Here is a 10,718-nt window from a genome sequence, read left to right as displayed (position 1 = left end):
TAATCTGCGTTATTGACAAACGTACATCGTTCTAATAACTCAACTTAGTTTGTATCAACAATCCTTTCCTTCTGCTAATACAAAATGTAAGTACTATTCATAAACATTTCATAGAAAGTCTTGGCAACAGAGGTTTCGTTGAATCATGATATGCATTTTATTTACTTTTCAAGATTTATCTTATGCAAAAGTATGAAGATGTGGTATGGTTGCCATGAGGCAATTCTCCATCAGAGACAAAATGACATAGATGATAACAACAATAGGTCCCCGTACGGCCTTCAACAATGAATAAAACCCTTACTGCATAGTAAGTGTAGTTTTTATTTAAGGAAAGCATTTGATTAAGATATATATATGTTGTGTACAAGTTATCATTTTGTACAAATTATAATTTGTAGAAAAAAATTGTACAATATATAATTTGTATTTTGACTTTGTACAAATTGTAATGTGTACAAAAAGTGCTTGTACAAATTATAATTTGTAAAAAATTTGACTAAAATTCACTTATAACTTGTACAATAATTTATAGTATGGACTTTGTTATAAAAAAAAGCATTGACACACACTATAGAATTTTTATTCAATGACCACACAATAAATCTTATTTACAAAATACAAAAATACCCAGATGGAGACAGGAAATGTAATTGATACATGCATTCCAGTTAGTTCTGATTGTACAATAGAATTGGATCCTGTTGACAATTCTGATAGAATAATAAAGATTGGCCCCAGTGACAATTCTGATAGTATAATAGAAATTGGCCCGAGTGACAATCAGGTTGACACTGATGTTGAAACACCAATCATACGTGCCAGGAAGCGTGCGCTGTCTGGCCAACAGATCCAAGCCAAATATCTAACCAAGAAAACGAAACAGAAATTATCAGAACTTACTGTGGGGGATAATGTCATTATACCAATTCCTCAGTATGATCGTGCCCCAACTAATCCTCGAAATATCTTAGGTGTAATTATTGAATCTGGTGAATTTGTGGTACCGCATTGGAACAGCTATATGAATTTTAACATGATATTTGTCGAGAAACCAAATTGAAGCTGTTTAAGACGCATCTTTATTCGCAGCAATGGTTCCTAAGCTTCAACTTTCGCTTCGTGAAACAATTAAAAGGCTTTCAAAAACTGGTGGTCAGAGGTTTCTTTCATGTAAATGCAAAGGAGGGGGGGGGGGGTGCAGCACTTCTAAATGTAAATGTAAAAAGCAGAAGATGTTGTGCAATTTCTGATGCCATAATTCACTCACGTGCTCAAATAAATGATACAGAACTATTTTTGTATTTTGTAAATAAGGTTTATTGAGTGGTCATTGATTAAAAATTATATAGTGTGTATCAATGCTTCTTTTTATAACAAAATCCATACTATAAATTATTGTACAAGTTATAAGTGAATTTTATTCAAATTTTGCAATTTGTACAAGCACTTTTTGTACAAATTACAATTTGTACAAAGTCAAAATACAAATTATAATTTGTACAAATTATAATTTGTACAATATGATAACTTGTACACAACATATACATATATATATATATATATATATATATACAAGTCTAAATTGAAAACAACGTTCAAACCTATGATTGCGTTGGATAAAAACCGCAATTTTTATACGTGTGCAAGCAAAACAAATTTCTTGGTAGAGGGGTCTAAATACAGCACAAACAACATTTTCCAAAAGACCAATAAAATGAAAAAGTATATTTTAACAAAAGGCATTTGACTAACTAACAGGTGGAACAACTGATGTTCTTAAACCCTGCTGACTGCCATTGGCGATTGCCAAATAAACGTATCACCAGATGTAAAAAATGGATCTTAACTATTAATTTAATACCAAACAGAAAACAATACACTTGCGGAAAAGATGGTATACCGCAAACATGAGGTGCAAAAATTTGTACACCATATCCGGATTAATGTCTCTTCAGTGATGTTAGGAATCTAAACGGTATTTGGAAGGCCATATAATTTACCTCAATTTAGGATACATATATATACAAGTCTAAATTGAAAACAACGTTCAAACCTATGATTGCGTTGGATAAAAACCGCAATTTTTATACGTGTGCATGCAAAACAAATTTCTTGTTAGAGGGGTCTAAATACAGCACAAACAACATTTTCCAAAACACCAAAAAAAATGAAAAAGTATATTTTAACAAACCGCATTTGACTAACAGGTCGAACAACAAATGTTCTTAAACCCTGCTGACTGCCATTGGCGATTGCCAAATAAACGGATCACCGATGTAATAAATGGATCTTACTTTTAAATTTAATACTAAACAGAAAACAATAAACATGCGGAAAAGATGATATACCGCAAACAAAAGGTGCGAAGGTTTTTGTACACCATATCCGGATTTCGACAAATAATGTCTCTTCAGTGATGTTAGGAATCGAAACGGTATTCGGAAAGCCCAACAATTTACCTCAATTTAGGATAGACTCTTAAATTTTGAGGAGTCATATATATATATATATATATATATATATACATATAAGTGCCTATAAATAGCAGCACATGACATACAAATCTATGGGAGTGTGGATTAATCAGTACAGAGATTAATTCAATTACACAAATAAAATTATAGATTGCCTAACAATGTAATTTTAACACACTATTTAGTATGTAAATATAAGAATGTTTAAAATATTTACAAAATGATGAAAATAAACGCAATATTTCGCTAGACTAACTAGCTTTATCAAGCGTGCATCTATCCAGGTGAAATCGGATGTAGATGATAAGAAACTTTTGCAGCTCAATGTATATGTTGCACTTGAATTTAGCTGCCTTGAAAATAATACAAAATTGGTAGTTGAAGTTAGCAACGTCCATTGGCCAATATTACAGGATAAAAAGGACGATGCTGTGTACTAAATTATTCTTTATCTTTCCTGTATCTTTTCTCATCTTTTTCGTTAAGACCATCAGGTTCTAAAGTGTGGAGTTGGTGGATCCAAAAATTTTCTCTTCTCCTTCTCGCCGTGGTGTCCCACTCGGTGTTGACTTCTATGATTTGGAAGGTAACATTATCAAAAGAATGTTTCGTTGAACGAAGATGTCTTGTGAGAGGACAGTTTTTGTTGGTTTTGTACCATGAACGATGGTTATTGAGCCGAATATTAAATTTGTCCATTGTTTCTCCCACATACTGAATGCCACATGTGTCACATGTTAATATATAAATTGAGTTCTCCGTTTTACAGTTGGAATTTGAGTAGATGGTATAATTTTGTTTAGTAACGGAGCTGATGAAAGAACTGCTTGTATTGGCAGCTTTACAACACAAGCAGTTCCTTCGACCACATTGTTTGTAGCAACCGGGAGATGGAGTAGGCTGCTTTGCTAATACAGATGTCACTAATTTGTCACGGATGTTTTTAGGTCTTCTGAAGGCCATGACTGGTGGTGAGGAAAATACTTTTTTAAGATTTGAATCATTTTCTATAATTTTCCAATGATTCTGAACAATGGAAGACACATTTTTAAAATCAGGATGGTAAGTGAGTACAAGGGGTGTTCTGTTAGCTGCTTTATTCTTATCTTTGTACTCTAGAAGTTCTTGGCGACTAGTTTTGTTTGCTCTTTCGAAAGCGCTATCGATGATGTTGTTATTGTATCCTCGAACAACTAGATGTTTACGTAGTTGTCCAAGTCTAGCATTTTGCGTATTTTCAGTAGAGCATATTCTCTTGATTCGCAATGCCTGGCTGAATGGGATGCCACGGGAGCAGTGTTTAGGATGGCAACTTTTAGGAGAAAGGAATTGATGTTTGTCCGTTTGTTTGGTATGAAGGTCCGTTATAATGGTTCCGTTCTTGATGTAACTCGTAGTGTCGAGGAAGTTTATTTTCTCCATAGATGATTCATATGTAAATTTTATTGAATGGTGGAAAGAGTTACAGTGTCCTAGAAATTCATTAAGATGTTCTTGTGAATCTGTCCATTTGAAATCAATATCGTCAATGAATCGGAACCATGATAAGGGCTGGTATGGAGCACTAGCCAAGAGGCGTTTTTCAAGTTGGCCCATAAATATGTTGGCATATGACGGGGCCATTTTTGTGCCCATACTAGTACCGTCTATCTGGAGATAATGTTTTTCATTGAAAGAGAAGTTGTTGTTCTCTAGCACTAGTTTCAGAAATGTAACAAGGCACTCAGTTGGAGGATTTTTTTCACTACGAGTGTTCCATACCTCTTCACACGCTGCTATTCCTTCGTCTTGTGGAATGTTGGTATATAAAGAAGACACGTCCATGGATGCAAGTATAGTATTGCTTGGTAGAGGATTGAGGCTTTCCATTTTCTTTAGATAATCAGTCGTATCTTGGATGTAAGACGGTAGTTCTTTCACATGAGGTCTTAGATGATGGTCTAAAAATTCTGATATCTTTTCAGTTGGATGACTATTTGCTGAAACAATTGGTCGACCTGAATTGCCCGTTTTATGTATTTTAGGCAACATATAGAATCTTCCGGCCTTTGCTTCGTTCTCAAGAGGTCGGAGATAATCAAAGGTGTCATTGTCTATATGCTTTTTGTCGAACATCTCTTGAAGGATGGTGTTGATCCTTCGAATATTATTTAGTGTTGGATCTGTGGTTAATTGTTTATAAAAAATGGAGTTTGAAAGTTGGCGATTTCCCTCTGCTATGTAATCTGTTTTATTCATGACAACCACAGCGCCCCCTTTGTCGGCAGGTTTTATTACGACATCCTCTTGATCTTTTAACGCTTTCAAAGCAATGCTTTCTGACTTGGATAAGTTATAATTTCTTGTATTTGTTATACAGGACTTTATATCAGACCTCACGTAGTTAATGAATGACTCCAAGTTATCATTTTTACTCTTAGGTGGTTTCCATGAACTTTTTTTCTTAAATTTTGGGATGGGCGTGACTTCTTCATTGGTGTCAGTATCTGAATCTGTTAATCCAGCTTCTTCAAGGTTTTTCTTGCCCCTATTGTAGAAAAAATCTTTCAAGCGTAAACGTCTAGCGAATTGGTCTAAGTCCTCGTCTAGCTGAAAGTTATTTACATTTGATGGGATAGGACAGAAGTTTAAACCTTTACTTAAAAGAGATTCTTCAGCACGTGTAAGTTCTTTAGATGACAAATTTACAACAATGCTTTCAGTTTTTTGTTTCCGTCTTTTGAATTTTCTTTTTCTAGGGACCTTATGGTTTGTTGTATTGATATCATTCATATCCTGATTTAAATAGACAGTGTGAATTTTATCTCTTTGAAATTTATTCCTTTGTTTTTCTTTATGTTTGGATAGTTCAATTTTTTCAATATCTGCGAGGCGATGTTTAATTATTGGTAAATCGTCACGTGAAATGTTACTATTGTTGATGATATCTGATATTTCATTTACAATTTGTTTGTAACTTGTGGTTGTAAAAGAAAGTAACAGTTGAAGTAGCTGGATTGAACAGTTAAACAGAATTTCATTCCAACGGCTCATGAATCTTTTGGATTTATGTCCCGGTGCCTGGGGACTCACTTTGATGTTTAAACCTTTTGGTACAGTTCTACTTTGAATATATTTTTTTAAGTTTGATAAATGATGTTCAGTTTGTAGTTTCTTTTTAGTTAAAGATCTTAATTTCTTGAAATGCAGTGCGCTATCCATGTTGTAAAGATAGCGATAGATTTGAATGGATTACACAAACATTTGTGAAATGCGTGCTACTGAAGATAATAATATAAGTGCCTATAAATAGCAGCACATGACATACAAATCTATGGGAGTGTGGATTAATTAGTACAGAGAATAATTCAATTACACAAATAAATTTATAGATTGCCTAACAATGTAATTTTAACACACTATTTAGTATGTAAATATAAGAATGTTTAAAATATTTACAAAATGATGAAAATAAACGCAATATTTCGCTAGACTAACTAGCTTTATCAAGCGTGCATCTATCCAGGTGAAATCGGATGTAGATGATAAGAAACTTTTGCAGCTCAATGTATATGTTGCACTTGAATTTAGCTGCCTTGAAAATAATACAAAATTGGTAGTTGAAGTTAGCAACGTCCATTGGCCAATATTACAGGATAAAAAGGACGATGCTGTGTACTAAATTATTCTTTATCTTTCCTGTATCTTTTCTCATCTTTTTCGTTAAGACCATCAGGTTCTAAAGTGTGGAGTTGGTGGATCCAAAAATTTTCTCTTCTCCTTCTCGCCGTGGTGTCCCACTCGGTGTTGACTTCTATGATTTGGAAGGTAACATTATCAAAAGAATGTTTCGTTGAACGAAGATGTCTTGTGAGAGGACAGTTTTTGTTGGTTTTGTACCATGAACGATGGTTATTGAGCCGAATATTAAATTTGTCCATTGTTTCTCCCACATACTGAATGCCACATGTGTCACATGTTAATATATAAATTGAGTTCTCCGTTTTACAGTTGGAATTTGAGTAGATGGTATAATTTTGTTTAGTAACGGAGCTGATGAAATAACTGCTTGTATTGGCAGCTTTACAACACAAGCAGTTCCTTCGACCACATTGTTTGTAGCAACCGGGAGATGGAGTAGGCTGCTTTGCTAATACAGATGTCACTAATTTGTCACGGATGTTTTTAGGTCTTCTGAAGGCCATGACTGGTGGTGAGGAAAATACTTTTTTAAGATTTGAATCATTTTCTATAATTTTCCAATGATTCTGAACAATGGAAGACACATTTTTAAAATCAGGATGGTAAGTGAGTACAAGGGGTGTTCTGTTAGCTGCTTTATTCTTATCTTTGTACTCTAGAAGTTCTTGGCGACTAGTTTTGTTTGCTCTTTCGAAAGCGCTATCGATGATGTTGTTATTGTATCCTCGAACAACTAGATGTTTACGTAGTTGTCCAAGTCTAGCATTTTGCGTATTTTCAGTAGAGCATATTCTCTTGATTCGCAATGCCTGGCTGAATGGGATGCCACGGGAGCAGTGTTTAGGATGGCAACTTTTAGGAGAAAGGAATTGATGTTTGTCCGTTTGTTTGGTATGAAGGTCCGTTATAATGGTTCCGTTCTTGATGTAACTCGTAGTGTCGAGGAAGTTTATTTTCTCCATAGATGATTCATATGTAAATTTTATTGAATGGTGGAAAGAGTTACAGTGTCCTAGAAATTCATTAAGATGTTCTTGTGAATCTGTCCATTTGAAATCAATATCGTCAATGAATCGGAACCATGATAAGGGCTGGTATGGAGCACTAGCCAAGAGGCGTTTTTCAAGTTGGCCCATAAATATGTTGGCATATGACGGGGCCATTTTTGTGCCCATACTAGTACCGTCTATCTGGAGATAATGTTTTTCATTGAAAGAGAAGTTGTTGTTCTCTAGCACTAGTTTCAGAAATGTAACAAGGCACTCAGTTGGAGGATTTTTTTCACTACGAGTGTTCCATACCTCTTCACACGCTGCTATTCCTTCGTCTTGTGGAATGTTGGTATATAAAGAAGACACGTCCATGGATGCAAGTATAGTATTGCTTGGTAGAGGATTGAGGCTTTCCATTTTCTTTAGATAATCAGTCGTATCTTGGATGTAAGACGGTAGTTCTTTCACATGAGGTCTTAGATGATGGTCTAAAAATTCTGATATCTTTTCAGTTGGATGACTATTTGCTGAAACAATTGGTCGACCTGGATTGCCCGTTTTATGTATTTTAGGCAACATATAGAATCTTCCGGCCTTTGCTTCGTTCTCAAGAGGTCGGAGATAATCAAAGGTGTCATTGTCTATATGCTTTTTGTCGAACATCTCTTGAAGGATGGTGTTGATTCTTCGAATATTATTTAGTGTTGGATCTGTGGTTAATTGTTTATAAAAAATGGAGTTTGAAAGTTGGCGATTTCCCTCTGCTATGTAATCTGTTTTATTCATGACAACCACAGCGCCCCCTTTGTCGGCAGGTTTTATTACGATATCCTCTTGATCTTTAAACGCTTTCAAAGCAATGCTTTCTGACTTGTATAAGTTATAATTTCTTGTATTTGTTATACAGGACTTTATATCAGACCTCACGTAGTTAATGAATGACTCCAAGTTATCATTTTTACTCTTAGGTGGTTTCCATGAACTTTTTTTCTTAAATTTTGGGATGGGCGTGACTTCTTCATTGGTGTCAGTATCTGAATCTGTTAATCCAGCTTCTTCAAGGTTTTTCTTGCCCCTATTGTAGAAAAAATCTTTCAAGCGTAAACGTCTAGCGAATTGGTCTAAGTCCTCGTCTAGCTGAAAGTTATTTACATTTGATGGGATAGGACAGAAGTTTAAACCTTTACTTAAAAGAGATTCTTCAGCACGTGTAAGTTCTTTAGATGACAAATTTACAACAATGCTTTCAGTTTTTTGTTTCCGTCTTACATATGAATGATATCAATACACCAAACCATAAGGTCCCTAGAAAAAGAAAATTCAAAAGACGGAAACAAAAAACTGAAAGCATTGTTGTAAATTTGTCATCTAAAGAACTTACACGTGCTGAAGAATCTCTTTTAAGTAAAGGTTTAAACTTCTGTCCTATCCCATCAAATGTAAATAACTTTCAGCTAGACGAGGACTTAGACCAATTCGCTAGACGTTTACGCTTGAAAGATTTTTTCTACAATAGGGGCAAGAAAAACCTTGAAGAAGCTGGATTAACAGATTCAGATACTGACACCAATGAAGAAGTCACGCCCATCCCAAAATTTAAGAAAAAAAGTTCATGGAAACCACCTAAGAGTAAAAATGATAACTTGGAGTCATTCATTAACTACGTGAGGTCTGATATAAAGTCCTGTATAACAAATACAAGAAATTATAACTTATCCAAGTCAGAAAGCATTGCTTTGAAAGCGTTAAAAGATCAAGAGGATATCGTAATAAAACCTGCCGACAAAGGGGGCGCTGTGGTTGTCATGAATAAAACAGATTACATAGCAGAGGGAAATCGCCAATTTTCAAACTCCATTTTTTATAAACAATTTACCACAGATCCAACACTAAATAATATTCGAAGGATCAACACCATCCTTCAAGAGATGTTCGACAAAAAGCATATAGACAATGACACCTTTGATTATCTCCGACCTCTTGAGAACGAAGCAAAGGCCAGCAGATTCTATATGTTGCCTAAAATACATAAAACGGGCAATCCAGGTCGACCAATTGTTTCAGCAAATAGTCATCCAACTGAAAAGATATCAGAATTTTTAGACCATCATCTAAGACCTCATGTGAAAGAACTACCCTCTTACATCCAAGATACGACTGATTATCTAAAGAAAATGGAAAGCCTCAATCCTCTACCAAGCAATACTATACTTGCATCCATGGACGTGTCTTCTTTATATACCAACATTCCACAAGACGAAGGAATAGCAGCGTGTGAAGAGGTATGGAACACTCGTAGTGAAACAAATCCTCCAACTGAGTGCCTTGTTACATTTCTGAAACTAGTGCTAGAGAACAACAACTTCTCTTTCAATGAAAAACATTATCTCCAGATAGACGGTACTAGTATGGGCACAAAAATGGCCCCGTCATATGCCAACATATTTATGGGCCAACTTGAAAAACGCCTCTTGGCTAGTGCTCCATACCAGCCCTTATCATGGTTCCGATTCATTGACGATATTGATTTCAAATGGACTGATTCACAAGAACATCTTAATGAATTTCTAGGACACTGTAACTCTTTCCACCATTCAATAAAATTTACATATGAATCATCTATGGAGAAAATAAACTTCCTCGACACTACGAGTTACATCAAGAACGGAACCATTATAACGGACCTTCATACCAAACAAACGGACAAACATCAATTCCTTTCTCCTAAAAGTTGCCATCCTAAACACTGCTCCCGTGGCATCCCATTCAGCCAGGCATTGCGAATCAAGAGAATATGCTCTACTGAAAATACGCAAAATGCTAGACTTGGACAACTACGTAAACATCTAGTTGTTCGAGGATACAATAACAACATCATCGATAGCGCTTTCGAAAGAGCAAACAAAACTAGTCGCCAAGAACTTCTAGAGTACAAAGATAAGAATAAAGCAGCTAACAGAACACCCCTTGTACTCACTTACCATCCTGATTTTAAAAATGTGTCTTCCATTGTTCAGAAGCATTGGAAAATTATAGAAAATGATTCAAATCTTAAAAAAGTATTTTCCTCACCACCAGTCATGGCCTTCAGAAGACCTAAAAACATCCGTGACAAATTAGTGACATCTGTATTAGCAAAGCAGCCTACTCCATCTCCCGGTTGCTACAAACAATGTGGTCGAAGGAACTGCTTGTGTTGTAAAGCTGCCAATACAAGCAGTTCTTTCATCAGCTCCGTTACTAAACAAAATTATACCATCTACTCAAATTCCAACTGTAAAACGGAGAACTCAATTTATATATTAACATGTGACACATGTGGCATTCAGTATGTGGGAGAAACGATGGACAAATTTAATATTCGGCTCAATAACCATCGTTCATGGTACAAAACCAACAAAAACTGTCCTCTCACAAGACATCTTCGTTCAACGAAACATTCTTTTGATAATGTTACCTTCCAAATCATAGAAGTCAACACCGAGTGGGACACCACGGCGAGAAGGAGAAGAGAAAATTTTTGGATCCACCAACTCCACACTTTAGAACCTGATGGTCTTAACGAAAA

This window comes from Mytilus californianus, unplaced genomic scaffold (genome assembly GCF_021869535.1).
Source record: "Mytilus californianus isolate M0D057914Y unplaced genomic scaffold, xbMytCali1.0.p SCAF_15, whole genome shotgun sequence".
NCBI lineage: Eukaryota > Metazoa > Mollusca > Bivalvia > Mytilida > Mytilidae > Mytilus > Mytilus californianus.
This window is presented reverse-complemented; position numbering follows the sequence as displayed.